Source organism: Protopterus annectens, chromosome 3.part0 (assembly GCF_019279795.1).
Source record: "Protopterus annectens isolate FY-2018-M chromosome 3.part0, PAN1.0, whole genome shotgun sequence".
Taxonomy (NCBI): domain Eukaryota; kingdom Metazoa; phylum Chordata; order Ceratodontiformes; family Protopteridae; genus Protopterus; species Protopterus annectens.
The window spans coordinates 1414815878-1414838081 of record NC_056731.1 but is presented as its reverse complement, the minus strand read 5'-3'; the positions used below and the strand labels follow the sequence as shown (position 1 = coordinate 1414838081).

The 22204-nt window shown below is 40.2% G+C and overlaps 1 protein-coding gene and 1 pseudogene across 5 annotated transcripts in view; both read right to left on the bottom strand.

The window, feature by feature from the left end:
• Positions 1-22204, bottom strand: part of TOX (thymocyte selection associated high mobility group box) — an 831700-nt gene that overhangs the window by 95337 nt on the left and 714159 nt on the right. The gene's annotated exons all lie outside the window — the stretch shown is intronic.
• Positions 1586-22204, bottom strand: part of LOC122797317 — a 93480-nt pseudogene continuing 72861 nt past the window's right edge.

Sequence of the window (22204 nt, the reverse complement as noted above, 5' to 3'; positions counted from 1 at the left end):
TAAGAATGAAAGCCTCAGTGTGGTATTTGCTTTCCACAGGCGAGACAATTGTTAACTTTTTCTGACATCAGTTAGAGCAAGAAAATCCCCAATGGGGTACTTAGCTTTAGAAGACTTCAGCTTCAATTCGGAAAATGAAACTCAGGTAGCAGCTGACCGGCAGTCATGCAAACTGCTTCTTCTTCGGGCTCCTCAGCAAGAAAGACTGATGTAATGGCGTCAGTTGCCTTACTTTATACTACTGATGACCTGATGTCATTCCTGAAGCAACAGCAACCGAAGCAGAAATACTATGCCTTTGGTATTCGGGCTGACTGAGGGCTACCCTGGCAGGAACAACCCAAATGTGATGACTGCAACAGTGAAACACGAAGAACATGTAACTATTATACATTGGGCCAGAATAACCGCTGTGTAGCAAGAACAAACAACCTTTACTATGCCAGTCTCATTACACTGAACTGTACAATCCAACCTTCCCCACAATTAAGTCATCCAGGTGATGGTATCTGCCCAATTCAATACCATCCAGTACCAAGGGATTGAAATGAATGGAGTACCACTATGCACAGATAAGATAATAAGAGTCACTAACATTCTATGTTATAGAATCTTATTACCTATGCTAAGCTTAGTGTAAAAGCTGCCAGAGTACTTGCCAGGGCTTCCACGTCCAACCAAAGCTCTTGGAAGGAGCAGCTCCACCTGTATGTCAGACCTTGTATAATACCGTGTCTAATATACAGGTTGTGCTTCATGGCCATGAGTAGCTCAGCGCAACAACTCCATCTGTAAGGCAGACTTTTGAATGCAGGCATGATGGCCAGCAGACACAACATGTTTGCATTCACCACATCCAAGAAGAGGGGCATGAATGAGCCATCACTAACCCACTTTAGATTTTAATCTACTTTTTAAAAGGCAGTAAAATGAGCTGTCTCCAGAGGAATTTGTAGGATGGCTCTCACTTGACACAACTGTGCTTGATGAAGTCCTAGGCTTATCCCATGACTCTCAGAACCTTTAATAAAACACTACCTGCATGTTGAACTGGGTACTGTAGTGAGTCAGCTTCCCACATGGTATGCCTGCAATATCTCATTCTAAATACAAGTGAAGCTTCCACCCCAGAAGTTTATGAAATATATTTCTCTAGCGGCCTGGACTACAGAACTAAGATCAAATTAAATTGATCATATCCAACAAGCTCTTCGACAAGTACCTCATGAGCCAGATGCTATTTTTGGTAAAAGCAGTGAACATGCACATAGTGTGGGGTATTGGGCACATAATATATAAGCAGTGTAGGATTTCCTGAGACAACAGTTAGGTGACTACTCTTACACAGAACATAAAGTTCATCTTGTCACCTCCACAATAAAAAGTATACAATGTTTTGGTTATGTCATGATTCCCAAAGTTCAGCTGTTTACTGGCTTCCATGCATTCACTTCTTCAAAAATTCCTGGGAAGGTCAGTGTATCTTATGGATTAGCTGCACCGGAAAGGTCTGCAAGCAAGAAAAAATAACACTCAGCCTGTATTCCCCACTACCTAAAAACCAGCACTAAGATTTACCACATCTTCAAAAACTGAAAAATGAATCTAGGGGGGACTGTTTTTGTAACTGTTCTAACTGCTATATGGCCCTTGTGCTTCTGCTTTTTCTTAATAGTTTTCATTGTGACATTCCTTCCTTTTTCCCAGTCAATTTGTCACTCTGTACATCCCACGATTTCTGATCCATCAAATGAAAATGGATATTATTCTTCTGGTTCTGACCTCATCTAGTACTGTTTTGTCAATACCACATTTGAAAAAAATTTGTTGGGTTCAAAGTGAAATTCTATTGTGAAACTCATGATCTCTCCAGCATATGAAATTTCACTTTAATATCTTTTAAAGTGCATCAGAATACGACTGTCACATTCCTAGACTATATCACTTAACAAGTTGACATTTTGGAAGACTGTTAACCAGAACTCTAGAACTCCTTTTGGATCCTCCTTCATTTTGTCTTTTTTCTCATTTTCAATTTTTGCCTTTTCTTTCATTTCCTCTTATAGCTGTTCTTCTTCATCCACTTTCGATTCATACTCTGGATCTGTGGTTTCATAGATGGCACTGCTGGTTTAATTTCTCTTGTCAAAGAGTGGCTAATACTGGGCAGCATATTTCCTCTCCATTTGACAAACTTCTTCACAGAATTTTGCTTCTATATAAGAGCATTTATCCTGGAGGTTCTTGAAGGCATTGATGCATTTCTTTACCTCTTTAGACAAACTCTCAATATAAACTGTGTCATTCCCTTTTAGAATGCCTACCCTTTCCTGAAGTACTGTAAGAGTCTGTGTGTTCTGCATCATCTGTGCTGTAAGCATTTGAGCTTTACTGTTTTGTGGCATCAGCAGTTTCTTCCTCTTCTCACTGGGCAAACTGACTTGATTCACTGCATGTAGAAAAATTTGACAACGGCAGTGGGTGACAACTTAATGAGTACTTGCTGAAAAAATGTTATACAGTTAAGTTATTGGCTGCATTTTTTTTTTTGCAAACAATGCGATAATTCTGATAGATTTGTATACTTCTTCTAGACCACCTTTTTAAAAGCCAACAAATACATTTGAAGGTGGCAGCAGTATTTAAAACTTACTTCAAAGTTATCTGCCTTCTGTTATGTGGTCTTGTTATTCTGATGTGAATTGCAATTCATTCATTTTAATGCTCTTCCCACATAACTTTCTTGTGTAGGAACAGAAGAAATAAGGAGCTGTGCAGTACTTTTGGGAAGTCTGATCATTTGGCCTAGCCATGACCACTGCACTGAATTTTCAGACCTCGGCTGAAGTTGTGCACACCACAAATTATGGAGCCACAACAAAGGTACAATACAGTGTTAATATGTGGCCGTAAAAATAATTCCAAGAGTCTGCAATATTTACTTGTGTCTGAACAACCTGGTTATAACTCAAAATATGTAACTTCTTGGTAATTCTCACAGACAACTAATATTCATTCTTTAAGGAACTGGCCTTCTAGTGTGGCAGAAAGGCATGTGCCTGTGTCTTTTGTGATCTAGGAATGTTTATGTATAGTTCTAGATTGTCCTGGCCCCCTATAAATAACTCATACCAACACCAAAAGATATTCGACGACCTTTATTAATATTACATAATCATTAACTTTATTCACATGGAAACAAATAACAGTAAACTTCACAATTCTCGAATGATCTCAGGGCAGCATACCTACTCACTCTGGCCGAGTCATTAATCACGGCAGCGTACCCACTCACCCTGTTCAATCATCCCATCAGGGCAGCATACCTACTCACCCAGCCAAACTTTAAACAGGCAGCGTACCTGCTTACCCTTTCAAATTAACCATCATCCAATTAAGTTCACTTATTATCAAGCAGCGTCCAGCAACTCACATGATCCCCAACTCAAAGCCATGACCACCTTCACCTAGAGGGGGAACAGAAGAGGACAATCTTGTCCCTCTTCTCCGCCCTCGAACTACCAAGTCTTAATGCAAAAAAGATATTTTTTGGGAGGGAGGGAGGGTCATCAACTCAAGCCTAAATGTGACATCACTTCCTCTGCTCCCAAATATATAAGCTAAGTCCCTCCCTAACCTACCTCACTTCCCCTAAACTTCTCAAACCACTTAACCCCTTATTGTCCAAAGTCCCAGTCTCTGCTACCTAACAACCACACCAAAACTCCCCCCAGCTTCCCTCCTAAAATACCCTCCCCCTCCCATTCACCGAAGAGAGTCCTGGAAAAATTGGTTTGTCCCAAACCTCATTTATTTACTTACTCCAATCCTAGGCACTTTAAAAAGACTGAGCCATAATAATGACAGTTCAGTAAACACAACAGAACAATCTCAACATATTTATTAGTTCATTCAATTTGTTAATTTAAATGTAAACAATAAACTGTAAGAAAAAGGGCATTTATCACTAACAGGTCCCAGCACTTATTCTATGGCTCACCAAAGCAAAGCAGAACTTGGCTAAAATAGCTCATGCTACACAAATAAGAGGAGGCGCTCAAACTGAATAAAGGTCAATTGTCTCAGGACAGAAATAGGACAAAAAGCAGTCCAATGAACTGACAGCCTTGATGTATACAAAAAGATAACTCACTCACATATATCTCTCTACCATTGAGAAACAACATCAGAAAGTCTAGCTTCACCATATAAGAGATAATCTGTTGCAACACTGCAACCTCCATAGTGGAACAATACTCATTAAGTGCTACATTTTTGGCAGAATAGTGGTGCTGCAGTTTACACTGCTACCTCACAGTGATTGATTCACCAGTTCAGTTCTTAGCTGGGGTATCTTCTATGCAAAGATTGCACATCTTTCCTGTGATTGTGTGAGTTTTCACTGGGTGGTCTGGATTTATCCAGCATCTCAAGGACAGATCGTACATGGTAGGTGAACAAATGATCTTCCAAGCTGTTCTTACATATCCATGCTACATGTGAGTATGTCTGTGCATCCTGCAATAGTCTGTAACCCTGTCTAGGATTAGTTTCTCTATTCTATGTACAGTGAGTGCCAGGATCAGCACCTACACCCCAGTGACCCTGAAATGAATTAAGTGGGCAACTGGTGAATAAGTGAATAAATTAATTTTGAAATACTCTGTTCTCTGTAATAAAATGGCTCTCCATGACAGAAGTAATGTGCCTTGTGTTGTATCCTTGACAATAGCCTTAAAGTCCTTCTTAAATGTAAATGAACCAGTCCAGTTGTTCAAATGATGAAATGATGAACTATATAAACTGCAATAAAGCAATAACTCCAACAAAAGGCAATAAGGGAATACCAAATAGTTCTCTGGTCACACAACTTACAGACCATTCATGAAAAAAGTAAAAGTTGTTTAAATTTCTTTAGGTCATCACTGCCTAAGGGAAGCAAATTTCTCATTGTCTTCCCTTACCGATGTCTTCCTCTACTTAGTGGTCATTGAGTGGTCATTAACCATATTCCAGCTGTACTCCAATAATCCAGAAAACAGACTAACTGCATGGCACTACTGAAGTAAAATGAATCAAGCCCTAGTTGTTCATAGTGAAGTCATTTAAGTAATCAGGACTTTAAATTAGACTATTATCATGGCCAGCTGAGCTAGTATGATCCAATATCAATCTCCGTTTGTTATGTTTTGTGATGGATGTCAATTTATTTCCCAGTGCTGCACTCCAAAGATAAGAGAAGATGTTCCAATTTTCACATTATAGCAGCATAGACAAAATGCCTATTCCAAATCTTAGCCTTTGTGCAGAACAAATATCTGATAAATTAAATTGGTCTTAAAAATTGGGCTTCTTAATCTGTTCAGATTTACATAGCCAGTAAGTGTGCCTGGTAATCTTTATGAATGTTCACAAAGAACAGATTTGACCAAAAACCCCCCAGAAAATTGTGCTTGATTTTTTTTCTTTTTTCTGTCTGCTCTTATGACGGAATCCTTGACACAGTTTTAGTGAAAAAGACAGCTAATATGTGGCATCGAAGTCAAAAAAATGACTCACGTTTTCTTTCTTCAGTTTTTTAGTGATGACAAAAATTCCAGTGCTCAGTTCTGGAAGTTACTGGATTTTTTCCTTCATCACTAAGATTGTGCCCTGAATGCTTCTAAAATACATTCACTAGCATTTCACTCAAATCTTTCTACCATCTAGGAAGAAAAAGTCTGTTTAAATTGGATCACACTGCTGTCTGATTTACTCAGAGTTAAAATTTCTCACCATATGACACAACTGAGTATATGAATTATAAGGCCCATTATAACAAGGCCTCCTGTTTGCTGAATAAACAGACAACTTCACTTTCCCAATCAGTTTCACTTACAAGGATGTCTTTTTTCATGCTGGTTTACTCGGGATCCTTTAGAAGGTGTCAGTGCACAGCCAGACAAGCATAAACTTTACAAGCCGATCTGATAGAAAAATGCAACTTTCAAAACTTGGGTGATTGTCCTACAACAGTGTTTTTGAAGGGGGCAAGCCCCCCCCCCATTAACTCTATTGTCATAAAACAGAAATATCCTGCAAGGGAATGAAAGATGTACTTGTTTGCACAACAACCTCAGTGTACTGCAAAAATAAATAAATAAATAAAAAATAAAAAAAATAAAATAAAAACGCACAGACTTTTCAATACATAGACCTGGTAATGGGAGATTACAACTGGTGGAAATAGTTTTTGTTAAACGTAAGCTCTATTTACTCATCTGTATTAGACTAGACTGATTTATTGCCCCCAAATGTTCTTACATACAACAGAGGTTAAGCTATTGAATTATTCTGGATTATTGTGAACGAAACGAAAAGGATAGCAAAGATTGCATTCTAATCTCCAGCAGTAATATTTTCTCAGTATTCTTCATCTGAAACCATCCTGATCAGTAGAGAGGATGGCAATCTTCCTGTTTTGGAGAGTCCCCAACATATATTTTAGATGAAAAGACTTGAAACCCACAGCAGCACATTGTGTTTCTGATACCTGCTTATAAGATCAGGACTTCATAACCATTTTACATGTCAAAAATTCATATCAGCAGTGCTCACTTTTATATCTTAGTATGCCATAAGCACAAAAGTAGAGTTGTGTACACTTACCATAAATGTAGATGTTCAAGTGAATTCACTGCTGCAGTCATTACATTTGGGTTATCTGCTTGCAGTAGCCCTCAGTCAGCCTGATTAACAACGTCTTGGGTCCTACATTGGTTGCTGTCTCTTCTTCTGTGGTCAGGTCATCAGGAGTATAAAGCATGCAGCTGACGTCATTACATCAGTTTTTCTTGCCCCAGATGTCAAGTGTCCCCCTAATGGGAAGCAATTAAATCTATAAGTATACAAGGTTATACCTCAATTAAAAAAGCAAATACACCAAAAAGCTTTTAAGCATTGAAAAGGAGAGATGAGGTATAGCCAAAAAAAGTCAGGGGACTGGAGGGAGGGTAACCAGGACTGCAACAGTGAATACACCCCAACATCTACATTTATGGTAAGTGTACACAATTGTACTATGTTCTTCATGTTTCACTATTGCAGTCATTACATTTGGGTAGATTCCCAAAGCTAAGAATGGGAGGAGGAATTTAGATAGCATTAGGACCAGCTATAAGGCCCTGCAAAACTGCAGTGAAAAAGCCAGCTCTGGATTTAGAGAAAATTGGCAAATGGTAATGCTTGGTGAAAGTATGTACAGAACTCCAGGTAGCAGCTTCTAGGATGTCCCTGGTAGGTACGTCTCTGAGAAAGGCTGTAGAGGTAGATGCAGCCCTGGTTGAGTGGGATCTGATCCCCTGTGGGATAGGTTTTCCATGGTGCTTATAGCAGAAATGAATGCAATGGCCTTTTTGGAAATGGTTTGCGTTGGAATACCCTTCCCCTCTGTCCCTGCAGCAATTGCCACCAGCAGTTGTTCAGATTTCCTTTTAGGTTTAGTCCTGTCCAGGTAGAATCTAAGTTGTCTGCGCACATCTAAGGAGTGCAGTATCCATTCCCCTTTGTTCTGTGGATTAGGAAAGAAGGTTGGCAAAAGAATGGACTGATTAAAGGCCACACTGGATACCACCTTTGGCATGAAAGAGGGTTTGGTCCTGAGGGACAACCTGTCTGCATGAAAAATGATGAAAGGCTCCACTGCCATAAGGGCCTGTAATTCAGATACCCTTCTTGCTGAAGTGATGGCTAAAAGAGAAGCTGTTTTCCAAGAAAGGAATGTTAAATCTGCAGTAGCAGATGACTCAAAAGGGGGAAGGGTGAGTTTCTCCAATACAAAATTAAGGTCTCAGGCTGGAGTTGGAGCTCAACTGGGTGATCTTAAATTTTTGGCCCCTCTAAGGAACTGCTTGAGCAGTGGATGAGAGAAGAGGGGAGGTTCTGTGTTATAATGAGCTGAAATGGCTGAGGCGTGAATTTTTATTGAGGAAAAAGACAGGTCCTTGTGAAACATCTCAGTTAAGTATTGTAAAATCTGAGGTAAATTGGGCACTGCTGTGCTCATTCCTTGAGACTGGTTCCAGGCACAGAATCTTTTCCATTTTTTCAGCATAAGATTTTCTATAACTAGGCTCCCGTGCCTCTAAAATGACATCCATCACTGGTTTACTAAGGGATGGTAAAGGAGAGCTTAGGTAATTAGCCAGGCTGCTAGGTTCAATGTGTTTGAAGCTGAGGGTGCGGAATCTGGCTCTCCTGCTGAGACAGCAGGGTAGGAGTCTGAGGCAGGTGCCATGGGGCCAACAGTGACACTGTGCAGGAGGGGGTACCAGTGTTGGCATGGCCAGGCTGGTGCAATCAAAATCATCCTTTGTTTGTCTTGTTTGATCTTTAGTAGTACTTTGGAGAGCAGAGGCAGAGGAGGAAAAGCATAAACTGAAGTATAGAGCATCCACCTTCCAAGCTTGTCTGTGGGGAGTCCTTGCACAAAATGTTTCCAATTGATAGTTCTGGGCAGAGGCAAACAGGTCTATATCTGGGCTCTCCCATTTGCTTGTCAACATGTTGAAAATCCTTGGTTCCAGTTTCCACTCGTGTGGGTCCATGAGGTTTCTGCTTAGTCTGTCTGCCAGTGTATTTAGTTTTCCTGGCAGGAACTGAGCTTGCAGATGCACTTGGTAGCTCAAGGCTGTGTTCCACAATGCCATGGCTAGTCTGCAGAGGGGGTATGAATGTGTACCCCCCTGCTTGTTTATGTACCACATAACAATGGTGTTGTCCATCTTTACCATTAATTGTCCTGGAAGAATGTGGTCCTTGAAGGCTGTCAGAGCATTCTGTACAGCTAACATTTCTATATGATTGATGTGAAGGTGCATTTGAATTGGGTTCCATTTGCCCTGAATGCACTTCCCTGCCAGGTGCACTCCCCCATGAATAGTCTGATGCATCTTTTGTTAGGATTTGGGCGGCAGGGGTTAGTGTGAATGGTAATCCCTTGTTTGGTGGCAGGCCTCTGCCCACCAAAGGAACTCTAGGTGTAGACAAGGAATGATCGGAATCATTGCTTCTAGATCCTGAGAATGCTGACACCATAGGCTTTTTAGATACCATTGTAGTTTCCTCATATGCAGTCTTGCATATGGAATTAGAAGAATGCAGGAGGCCATGAACCCCAAGGCTTGTAGTATTTGCCTTGCAGACAGCAGGGTTTTTGTGGCCACTTGTTTGAAGTAGGTTGTCAAGTGAATTTGTTTCTCTGGTGTGAGTAAATCCATCTGGGAAGTTGTATTCAAGCTTGCTCCCAGGAATATAATTTGTTGACAAGGTACCAGGTGTGATTTCTTTTTGTTTATGGTGTACCCCAGATACGTTAACACCCTTTGTACAAAAGCCAGATGATTCAAAAGTATGTCCTGGTTTACTGCCTGAATTAGACAATCATCCAGGTATTGATACATTTGAATATTTCTTTACCTGCAAAATGCAATGACTGGAGCTAGGCACTTTGTGAATACCCTGGTCGCAGTAGATAAGCCAAAGGATAGTGCAGAGAACTGATAGTGCGTGTAGCCTGATTTGAAGCGTAGATATCTTCTGCAAGATTCCCTGATTGGGATGTGCAGGTATGCTTCCTTTAAATTTAGTGTTGCCAACCAGGCATCTTTGCTTAGCATAGGAAGCAACTGGTGAAGAGTCAGCATCTTGAATTCTGGAATCACAAAAAGGTGTTTAGAGTAGGCAGGTCCAGGATAGGACGTCATGAATTGTCTTTTCTGGGTACCGGGAAAAATCTTGAGTAGAAACCTTGTCCCTTTTCTTCTTCTGGTACCAACTGAATAGCCCCTATGCTTAAGAGAGAGAGTACTTGCTTTTGGGCCTCTGCCCACTGATTTGGAAGTAGATCCGGCCAACCGCTTGGAGTTGGTAACGTGTGGAAATGAAATCTGTATCCTTGGGACACTATATTTAAAACTCATTTGTCCTGGGTAATGAGTCCCCAGTTTTTGCATGAAGTTCAATCTTTCTCCCCAAAGAGGCAGTCAGTTGAGAAGTGATTGGAAGTTTTAAAAAGAAGTCATTGAGACAGTTTACCATAGGGGGGAGTTTTATTACTCCCAGATTTGGAAGTGGAGGCCCCCCACTGCTTAGTCCTGTGCATCCCTTGGGACTGAAGCCTGGATGCTCTGATGGACCTGGGTTTGGACTGAGAAGGCCTGGAAAAGGCAGGAAAGGACCAATTCTTAGAAGGTCAATGCCTACTAAATCCTGGAGGTTGTACTTGTAAAAAATTTTTAACAGTTTGCATAGACTTAGCTTTTTCCTCCATCTTTTTAAGAACTTCTTCTGCCTTGTTGCCAAACAGGCGGTCCTGATTTAAGGGAGCATCCAGTAATTTCGCTTTAACATGATCTGGCAAGGATGGCTCCTTAAGCCAAGCATGCCTTCTAATTACAGACCCAGTTACCACAGCCCTGCAAGATGCCTCTAGTGAATCAAAACCACATTGCAATGTATGTTTACCAACTTGTTCAGCAGAATGCATTAAATCCTGTAAATCCTTATTTTCAGCACAATCAGGAAACAACATAATTTTCTGTTTAAGCAATCCAATAATATGCAACTGATACTTTAACATATGAAACTGGCAATTCAAGGCCCTAATGGCCAAAGTTGCAGAAGTGTATAACTTCTTACCCCATCTATCCAGTGCCCCGGAGTCTCTATCAGAGGGGGTGGGATTTTTATCAGTAGTAGCTTTAATGCCCTTAGGTCCCTGTGAAACGGTTTCAGGATCCGCAGTAGGATTTTTGAAAAGGAACTTGTGCGAGTCAGGTACCCTGTAATACCTACAAGGTTTTCTGGAAGCAGGAGGTAAAGAGTCAGGGGCCATGCTAGATTCTGAAAAGGCATCATCAACAATGTCCAGTACAGGAGGTATAGCTAAAGGCCTGTGCTGGGGCAGGAGTAATAAATCCCTAAGCCTCTTTTTAGAATCAGAGAAATCCTGACTTTCCCAATGAAAATGCTCCCTGAGAGTATGCAAGGTTTCACCAAAAGAGAAATCCTCGGGGAGGGGGGGGGGGTCAGAGGGAATAGAGTCTTCAACATCAGAATCCTCATAGGTAGATAAGGGTAAATCCTGGTCATCAGAGGAAACAGAAATTTCAGAATCCTGGTCAGAAGTATCATAAGCAAACTCAGTCCTAGGTCTCTTAGAGGGGAAAGGCTGGCTTCCCCTGATTAAAAGTAATAAGATCTTCAGTCAATCTTATCATTCATTTTTTTAGGCATAGAGGCCTGACCATGAGGTCTGGGTGTCAGTTTTCTAGGCATGGTTCGAGTTTTAGGCCTTAAAGAAGAAGATGGCATTGGTTTAATATGCAAGTCAGTAGGCCTGAATACACCCTCAGAAGCCGATGCCTGCACAGCGGCTCCAGACCCTTCCAAGGTAGAGACATCAGCAGGTTCCACAGTTGAAGCATCTCGTGGCATACTGGAGTCTGAATGGGTCTCAGTAGAGGTCTGCAAATCTGAAGTAGTGGGTATCAGGGGCTGCGAAAGCGCCTCACTGAGTACCGGCGAACTGGGTGGCCTGTCTTTGTCTTTATCGTTGCGTTTTTTCGGAATGTCGGTAGTCGAATGGCTTACCAAAGACATATCAGGATAATTGAACCGGGCACCAAAATATTTAGAAGTGCAAATATACTGACGATGGATAGTTCATGGTTTAAATAAGGCACAAAACCGTCAGCGAGGTACGTCTTGGTCAGGGCCTAGGCAAGGAATACAGTACGAATGAAAATCTTTATGAGGTATTTGCTTTCCACAATAAATGCAATTATTTACTTTTACTGACATCGGTTTAGAGCAAGAAAAAGTTTCCCCAATGGGGTACTGAACTTTTAGTTGAAGACTTCAGTTCTGAAACACGAAAATGAAAATTTCAGGAGACGGCTGACCCACACTTGCTAACTGACTCTGCTTTGGGCACTGCAACGCAAGAAAGACTGATGTAATGATGTCGGCTGCATGTTTTATACCCCTGACAACCTGACGTCACGGAGGATGAGGCAGCAACCGATGTAGGACCCAAGACTTTGTTAATCACGCCAACTGAGGGCTACTGCAAGCAGATAACCCAAATGTAATGACTGCAATAGTGAAACATGAAGATCATATTATTCTTTAAAATAATGCATGTTACCAAAACCAGGAAATGACAACTTCCAATTTAAAATGGACAGAACATCTCTCCATTGATAAGAAGCTCATAACCTTATGCTTTGGTTCTTTCCTTATTTGTGGGGGAAAATAAAAACAGGTGCATTAGAGAATGTTACGCAAAAACACGCGTTTGATAAATGAGACTTATTTTAACTTCTACAAATCAGGCAACATTTACAACATAGTAAATAAAGTGTCCTTTGCCTTCATACTGTCTCTTTTGAATTTACCCACAGCAATCAATTTAATTTCATAACCATTATCTTAAACACTCAATGAAACATATAAGTGCTTGCAGATCTTGCTGTTAAGGTAGTCCAGTGGATTCCAGCTTTCATAGTAGAATCTAAATATTTAAATTTTATAACATAGTCAGACATGATGTTATGAATATGCTTGTTCAAGCCACCTTCCCCCTCAGTGTGGGATGTAAACTTGGAAAACCATCCATAAATTCTGTGCCCAACACAGCACGGCCAGAATTTTTATGAATTTTACATCACAACCTGGACAGTATTGCAGAAGCACATAACTTAACTTACAAAACATATCAGAAAATGAATCTACTGATTGTTAGGTACAAAAAAAAAAAAGAAAACATCTGGTAAGAAACAATATCATCTTCAGTTCACCTGGAATGAAAATATCAGGTAATGCTATCTCTGGACTGTATTTCACAAATAATTGTCACATATTTTTTCACAACCCAGTCCATAATCTTTCTGCCTATGCTAATGGCAGCTAGGAAAAATGTCAGCATAATATGGAAAAATGAAACTATTCCAATATGGAGGGGCTACACTGAGGAGTACAGCAGCTATATAACATGGAGGTGTGAATGGCTGTGGTGAAGAATAAAGTCAGGTAGTGTAGATCAGGTAGCTTATATACTAAAGTTTTACCACTAGCACACCTGGTCAGGAAAATGAAAAAGGGTAATTGTGAGGTGGAGTTCAGGGAAGAGTTAAGACAGGCACCGGGTGGCAGTGAAGAGTTAACAAATAGCTGGGTAACCACAGCAGAGCTAGTAAGGGAGATGGCTAGAAAGGTGCTTAGTGTGACATCTGGAAAGAGGAAGGAGGACAAGGAGACCCGGTGGTGGAATGAGGAAGTACAGGAGAGTATACAGAGAAAGAGGTTGGCGAAGAAGAAGTGGGACTGTCAGTGAGATGAAGAAAGTAGACAGGAGTATAAGGAGATGAGGTGCATGGAAATGAGAGAAGTGGCGAAGGCTAAGAATAAGGTGTATGAAGAGTTGTATGAAAGGTTGGACACTAAGGAGGGAGAAAAGGACCTGTACCGATTGGCTAGACAGAGGGACCAAGCTAGTAAAGATGTGCAGCAGGTAAGAGTGATAAAGGATAATGAGGGAAACGTACACACAAGCGACGAGAGTGTGTTGAGCAGATGGAAAGAGTACTTTGAGGGGCTGATGAATGAAGAGAATGAGAGGGAGAGAAGGCTAGATGATGTGAGGATAGGTGAATCATGAAGTGCAATGGATTAGCAAGGAGGAAGTAAGGATAGCTATGAAGAGGATGAAGAACGGAAAGGCTGTTGGTCCAGATGACATACCTGTGGAAGCATGGAGGTGTTTAGGTGAAATGGCAGTGGAGTTTTTAACTAGATTGTTTAATGAAATCTTGGAAAGTGAGAGGATGCCTGAGGAATGTAGAAAAAGTGTTTTGGTACCAATTTTTAAGAATAAGGGTGATGTGCAAAGCTGTAGTAACTACAGAGGGATTAAATTCATCAGTCACAGCATGAAGTTATGGGAAAGAGTAGTGGAAGCTAGGTTAGGAAGGGAGGTGATGATTAGTGATCAGCAGTATGGTTTCATGCCAGGAAAGAGCACTACAGATGCGGTGTTTGCTCTGAGAGTGTTGATGGAGAAGTACAGAGAAGGTCAGAAGGAGTTGCATTATGTCTTTGTAGACTTAGAGAAAGCATATGACAGGGTACCTAGAGAGGAGTTGTGGTATTATATGAGGAAGTCGGGAGTGTCAGAGAAGTATGTAAGAGTGGTACAGGATATGTACGAGGGTAGTGTGACAGCAGTGAGGTCTGCGGTGGTAGTGATGCATGCGTTTAAGGTGGAGGTGAGATTACATCAAGGATCAGCTCTGAGCCCTTTTTTATTTGCAATGGTGATGAACAGGTTGACAGACGAGATCAGACAAGAGTCATTGTGGGTTATGATGTTTGCAGATGACATTGTGATCTGTAGTGAGAGTAGAGAACAGGTGGAGGAGACCCTGGAGAGGTGGAGATATGCTCTAGAGAGAAGAGGAATGAAGGTCAGCAGGACTAAGACAGAATATATGTGTGTGAATGAGAGGGAGGATAGAGGAATGGTGAGATTGCAGGGAGTAGAGGTGGCGAAGGTGGATGAGTTTAAATACTTGGGCTCAACAGTTCAAAGTAATGGTGAGTGTGGAAGAGAGGTGAAGAAGAGAGTACAGGCAGGATGGAGTGGGTGGAGAAGAGTGTTAGGAGTGATTTGTGACAGACGAGTACCAGTAAGAGTGAAAGGGAAGGTCTACAAGAGTGTAGTGAGACCAGCTATGTTATATGGGTTGGAGACAGTGGCACTGACAAAAAGACAGGAGTCAGAGCTTGACATAGCAGAGTTGAAGATGTTAAGATTTGCACTGGGTGTGACAAGGATAGACAGGATTAGGAATAAGTATATTAGAGGGTCAGCCCAGGTTGGAAGGTTTGGAGACAAAGCCAGAGAGGCAAGATTACGGTGGTTTGGACATGTTCTGAGGAGGGAGGCAGAGTATATTGGGAAAAAGATGAAAAGAGGAAGGCCTAAGATAAGGTTTATGGATGTGGTGAGAGAGGACATGCAGGTGGTTGGTTTGACAGAGCAAGATGTAGAAGACAGGAAGAAATGGAAACAGTTGATCCGCTGTGGCGACCCCTAAAGGGAACAGCCAAAAGAAGAAGAAGAAGAAGAAGACACCTGGTCAGAGCCATACCTATTTGCAGGTTGTGCTAAAGTCCATTACTGAGAACCAAGTTAAGTTACTGTAAGCTCTTTCTGCTTTAGCAGAGCACCTTCAATAGTTAACTATTACAAACACTCTTGGCATGCTGTAGTCATATTAATTCAGCGAGAAAAAAATTAATAATCAAACAAGAAAAAAAAAAGGCCTCCAGAAAGCTAAATGGCATAAAAATAATTCTTACATGACTAATTTTCTACGCTCTTGGAATAAATGGAAAGTAAGCCAGATTATCTTCACTCATCTGCCAGCCTCTTATCACTCATAACACTTAGGCAGAGTAGCAACTATCTACAAGACATGCAAATATTGAACAAATATGGAAACATCACTCTCAGAATAACACACAGTCAGGGAGCAGCACACACCTCCACAGTACTCCATACAAATACATAGAAAAGTAGCATGGTGTGGCTATAAAAAAATGCCTAAGCCTCCAAGGTCAAATTAAAAATACAAAACATACTGCCACATCCCAAACAAAGAGTCACCAGGAAAAAACTTACCCCAAGCCAAGTACGCTTGAAGTCTCTACTCATAAAAATGTACAGGTGATTGGTGAATCCATAGTAAGACACACAGACACGATTCCCACAAGGCTGGACAAAAATAGGTTGATGCTGAGTTTTCTTTTAGGTGCCAAGATCTTCATTGTCTCAAGGGCCTTCAAGACCCTCAAGATGAGCAAGTATGACTATGATATGGTGGTGGTGGTCTATGAGGGTATAAGCAACCTGGCACACAAAACCCTAATAAGTATGCACAGAGACATTTTTGATCTCTGTAAGTATGTCACAAATTTAGGAAAGACTCAAATATCAAGCAGAATCTCACCTTTACCAAGAATAATCCTGAGGTGCAAGAAAAAGATGATTGATTTCATCTGTTGGCTGAATAACTGGTGTTATTCGATGAGGTCCAGTGTGTGTCAGCAAGGCGTGAACTGCTGTACAGAACTACCTGCTTTGTCAAGTATGGTTTGCACCTCTCATTCCAAGGCTTCTGCATACTGGCTAAAGCCTTTGCTGACCCTTAGCACCTTTTTAAGTCAGCCCTGATAATGTATCTTCCAAAATAAAAAACAAAAGAAACAAAGCACCAACCAATCTCAATGTGAACTAATACCAGGAGTCTAAATAATACGCTGCCTGACCCTGAATTTCTCCTGTATTTGCAGCATATGAACATTTATGTGTGTATTATTATTACTGAACTCTGGTTTAAAATTGCAGAAAGTACCCCTCTACACCACACTGTTGCACCTACCATGCCTTTAGACTCAATGGAAACTATAGTGGAGTATCAATAAAACCATATTATCCTAAGGCAGATTCCCAGAGCCCCAAGAAACCAGAATCATTCAGACTCAACTCACTCTAAAAAAATCCAAACATCAAATCATAGCATGTTACAGGGTACCATTGATGACCCAAAATGTATGTCAATTTCTAAAATACACTGGATGAAATTCAAATACACAAAAAGTCTACCATCTTGGATGACTTTAACTAGCCATCGATAAACTGGGAGACCTACACCTGAAATGTAGACTAAGCCCAAAAAATTCTCATTTTCATAAAAAAAGAAATTCCCTGAATGAAATAGTCAAACAGCCCACTAGGGGATGAAATTATCTTCACCTGGCCCTTTCAAATATAGTATCTATATGCACTATTCCCGTGGTATAATCTTCTCCAGTCAAGACCACCACAAATTGGTAGTATTCTCTGTCAAAATCCCTAAACAAGCATATACAAATAAAGTATTCAAAGACTTTAACTATACATACTTCCTACAATTCTGTGATGAAGTCTCAAAGCCTAAGTATAACTGAAACCCCCAATATTTTGACACAATAGTTATGCAAATAAATTCTACACCCACCTAGAAAACGTATTAGTCCCTAGAAAAACTAAACAAAATGAGAAGGGTAAACCAGCCTGGTGGTCCACTTGCATAAATAAACAATATAATAAAGAGAAAAGCGAATTAGAATACATAGCAAAAAAAAAAAAAAAAAAAACACACAAATCAAAGTGAATATCAAAAGGTTATCCAAGATGCTAAAACATTTAATTATAAATCCTTCTTTATTTACAGCAAGAAGTTATGAAATAACACCCAAATGTGCTTTGAACTTAGATTAGGGCTAAATCTAATATGTGACATCAACAAAACCTGCTGGAGTGACTGGCTTGTCTCCCAGAGGCTGCCCCATCTCTGGAATAGACTTCCCATACTTGTCAATCAGACTACCTAGTTGACCCTCTTCAAGCGCAACTTTGATGAGTGGATGGAAAACAACAAATTTGCCCCAGGGGTTCCACCTTTGTCCCTCACTGACAAGGGTGATAGGTGCTGACTGAGGTTTCTTTTTTGGGGATAAACTCTTGGCTAGGCTTGTAAGGGCCCCAGGGCCATTAGCCTAGTAACCTCCAATGATCCTATGATTCAGTGGATATTGCAAATATATTAAACAAATTCAGTGCAAATTTCACCCCAGAGACATCTATACAAACCCACAAATACTTGTGGATCTCAACTCTCCCTCATCACAAAGGAACACTTTTTAAAATTAATCTCCCAAACAAAAAAAATATAAACAGTGTGGAACCTGATAACATGCCAGGCTGCCTGGTGGACTATACTAAACAACTGCTGGTGGACCTGATCTGATAATTATTCAGTCTGATCTCATCCTCCAGCATTGGTCCTGATGCCTGGGCACAGCAGCAGTGATGCCACATCACAAGGTGGCTCCGCCATGGACCCAAGGAATTACAAACCCATCAACTGGACAAGTCTCAGCTGCAAGGCCTTGGAACAAGTCATAACAAACCTAATAAACTATGAAATACAAATCTTATAAAACTTGGCCCTCAGCATTTTGGCTTTGTTAAGAGTAGATTCTGTCTAATGAAACTAGTGATATTTTTGACAGGGTAATTCAAGCCATGGAGACTAGACTGATCATGCTGCCTGTACAGCATACCTTAACCTCAACAAAGCATTTGAGACCATACAACATGCCAGCATTATCAACAAACTAAATGTACCCCAAACTGATCCCTATGTAGTTAGGTGACTAAATGGCTGAGGTACACAATCCACACTTTGTGGGTGGCTAGCTTGTTCTCACAGAGCATGAGGGCAATTAGCAGGGTGCCACACGGATCCAAGTTAGGATGTTTGCTATTCTGCATATAATTGTGTGATTTCCAAATCAAAAATGGGAAACTTTGGTTAACCACTTTCCTGAGATGAATGTAAACTGGAAGTTATACTCAAATCCTCTTCTGATATACTGAATCTACAAGGTGAACTTGTACATGTTAATCGCTGGTGCTCTGAAAACAGGTTAAAACTAAATGCTAAAAAGTGCAATACTGATGCATTTGGTAAATAACTTCCACCCCATTTATAATAAAGAAAATACCCAACTCCAAAATGAAGATGTTGTGAGAGACCTTGAAATATGGGTAGACAACTTGGGTCTATATTAGAAGCCCGAAGATCTGTTTGAGTGAATCGGAATTGAGCGACACATATAGTGCAAACTACGGTAATGGGAACTTCCAAAACCATGAAATACGAAATGTTGAATTGTCATGGTTGGCCCGTCTTCGGTATAGCTCCGTAAGGTAAGTGTGCGATAGTTATGGACCTTAGGGTTAGGGTGCGGGTTAAGGTAAATGCATAGATAGGTAACGTATGTAAGATTTACTGTAGGGTTAGAAGTAGGGTTTTGTTAAGTGTATGTGTGTGGATTATTTGTTTTGTTTGGGTATATGTCTGTAGGGTAAGTGTGCGATAGTTACGGACCTTAGGGTTAGGGTGCGGGTTAAGATAAGTGCATAGATAATAATGTATGTAAGGTTTAGTGTAGGGTTAGAAGTAGGGTTTGGTTAGTGTATGTATGTGTTTTATGTATTATGTTTGGGTACATAGTATGTAGCACGCGGTGGTGTTGGCCGACTATGATGATTCAAGATTTTAAATTTTGTGGTTTAGGGAGTTCGGTTTATTTGCGGTTCGGGCTGTGTGTGTTGGTGTTGTGGTATTCGCTCAAACAGGTTTTTGGCTTCCTAATATAGACCCAGACAACTCTTTATTATTTGATTATCACACTTCAATAATGGTCAGGAAACCCTTCTATCTGGAAAAGCTGATCACAATGGGTATTTTCTCTGGATCCAAAGAAGTCTTTACCTCTCTGTATTCTGCACCAATCAGCCCCATCACTGAATATAAAGCCCTTCTTGGGATGTATCTTATTAAACACACAAAGCATTTGGTGAGACCCAACAGATTTCTGACAAAAAACATCATGGGTCTAAAGTACCTGAACTACCAAGAGAGTCTGCAGGCCTTGTCCATGCATTCAGTGTTCTACAGACTCCTTAGTGCCTTCTGGGTCATTAGGATCCAGTAGTCCATGTCTTCTTACTTGTCCACAAATCAAACAGCCCAGTGACCACTAGAAGCAGAGAGCTGAGCCTGCTTTAGCAAATAAATCATAGTAGAGTGACCTATTTGTCACACAATTAATACACTTCTCTGGAACAAACTTCTTCACATGAAGCAGTGTGACACACTACAATCGAAGAAGGAATTAGGCAATTGAATGGGTATTCATAAATTCATCCCAGCATGACTGTCATGTTGCTCCTTGATAAAGGAGCTAAGGTCTCAAGGTAGGTACTGGCACACCATAAATGGCCATATAGCCCAGATGACTCATACATCCTCTGATTTTAAGTTACAAACTCTAGGACATCATGGATATAACACCTCTCAGTGAGACTTTATTGGGTGTGGTTGGAATTAGATGTCCTCTAATTCAAGGAGAGTACCTTGTTCTCTAAAGCAAGTGTTCCCATCGTCAATCACTTCTCTGTGTAATACCATTAACAGATTCTGGTATGTAGGAGTACTAGACACTTACATAGTCAGTGCCTCTAACTCATGCTGGCAAACAGCCAAATGGCAATAGTTATGACATCTCCTATTAAACAACAAAGAGCAGGTTATACTGTATGTTGTATGAGTGTTCATATTAGTCTTCATCTTGTATCTCTTGCATATCCTGCAGTTCTACTATGAAATGCTGACTTCCTAAAATTCGACATTCCAAAATAAAAAAAAAATCCTGAAATCTAAAAGAGTGAAAAACTCCTTTTTTTTTCTTTTGTGGGAAGGCAAGTCATCTCCCCACCCCCAATGTGGCAGCAAACCTTCAAAACACCCGAACTTACATAAACCACAGTTTCACCAACTCAAATAAGGGGAAAATCTCCTTAAAGACATGAATCATTGCATACACACAATTAGAAATCACACTGGCAGTGATTTCCTGTGGGAAAAAGCATTCAGTGTTATGACATTCACTTTTTTCCAGTTGGCTACTGACGCTCCAGCAATTTCACCTGAAGGGATGTGTAGGGAAACGAGCATGTGTAGGGAAGTAAACATATGCAGAAAAGCCATATCCCACTCCCACTGCCAAATCCACCCCACAGTTCTACCTCCATTTATTAGCTTATCAATAAATTATTCTGAAAACACAAGAAAGTTAGTTATTAAACATGAGTCCAACCACATCAGACTATCAACCATAAACATTAAAGGTCAGTCCTATAAAGGGGGGATACATTTTATTTTTTTTTTTAGGTTTCTCTGAGCTGGGGTGGGTCTTATTTGTGGTTCAGATGGAAGTAACAATATAAGTGGTATATTTGAATACAGACGTATACAGAAATACATTAGGTAGCAAACAGGATGTGGAAACCAGCATTAGTTAAGTTTGTGTTTATCTGCAGCATTAAGCATGCCCTGGAAAAAACCTACATAGAGAATAAAAAACACAAATAAGGCTTTCTTTTGACTTGATCATCTTTGTCTGCAACCTTAATCACTGCCTTTTAAATGACAGGATAAAAATATGGAGCATGAACTTTCATTGGTTTTATTATGATTGCAATACAACAGTCTATCTATATATAAAGCAAGAGTTAAAATAGTGCAGTCAATGTATTAATGATACGTACCATAAAATATGGTGCAGGACCTTTCCCTACTTTCATTATGACCATGACACAATACAGTCTATATGCAAAGCAAGAGTTAAAATAATGCAGTTAATGGACCTGTAATATGTATGGTAAAACTGAGAAAAGGTTTCCTATAATTATGTAGAGTACATCTTCTTTTTAAGAAGATGAAGAACAGTGCAGTACAAGATACTTATCCAGTATGTGAGTGTGAGTGAGGAGTAAATGATTTGATTGACTTGACTAGACATAAAATTAATGGAATTACTGACAGCTCGGAGAAGAAGACATTGGTTTTTAGACTCAGAGGATTTGTCAGCGCCTCACAAGTGCAATTCTAGCTTCTCATATCCCCGCTGTTTCTAATTTATCAGGGCATGTTCATAATTGAAGCAAATTAACTATTTACACTTGCCACTTCTACCAGGGGAAGAGAACACATCAGCAGGATGGAGTGAGTGGGAAATTAAATTCTTCCTACTGGTGTCAGATCTGCCCTTATATAACACATTAACAGTAATTTCATGAGGCGTCAAACACAGGAATAAATACTGAGCTATGAAATAATGAGGTGTTGCTACCGAGCTGAACCGCTGCAGCTAATGTTATGAAATATGAATTATGCAGCCTGAAAGCAAGCATATGTTACAATGCTCAGCCATTTACTTGCCTCTGCTACCTGATCATTAAGCTTTCAATCTCCAGATAAATCCAGTTCTTGGCTACAACAGCTAGTATTTCAACAAGCATAAATCAGGGCACAAAACATCTGCAAGAATGTGTTCCATTATTTAACTTGGGATATACAGCAGCTAAATACCATTTTTCTGTTCTAACTATGAAATAAAATAAGTATACATTTTCAAAGAAACATGAAAATTTATTAAAATCGTGGCTTAGTGCCTAATATTTGTAGCTATTAGAAATCATGTTATC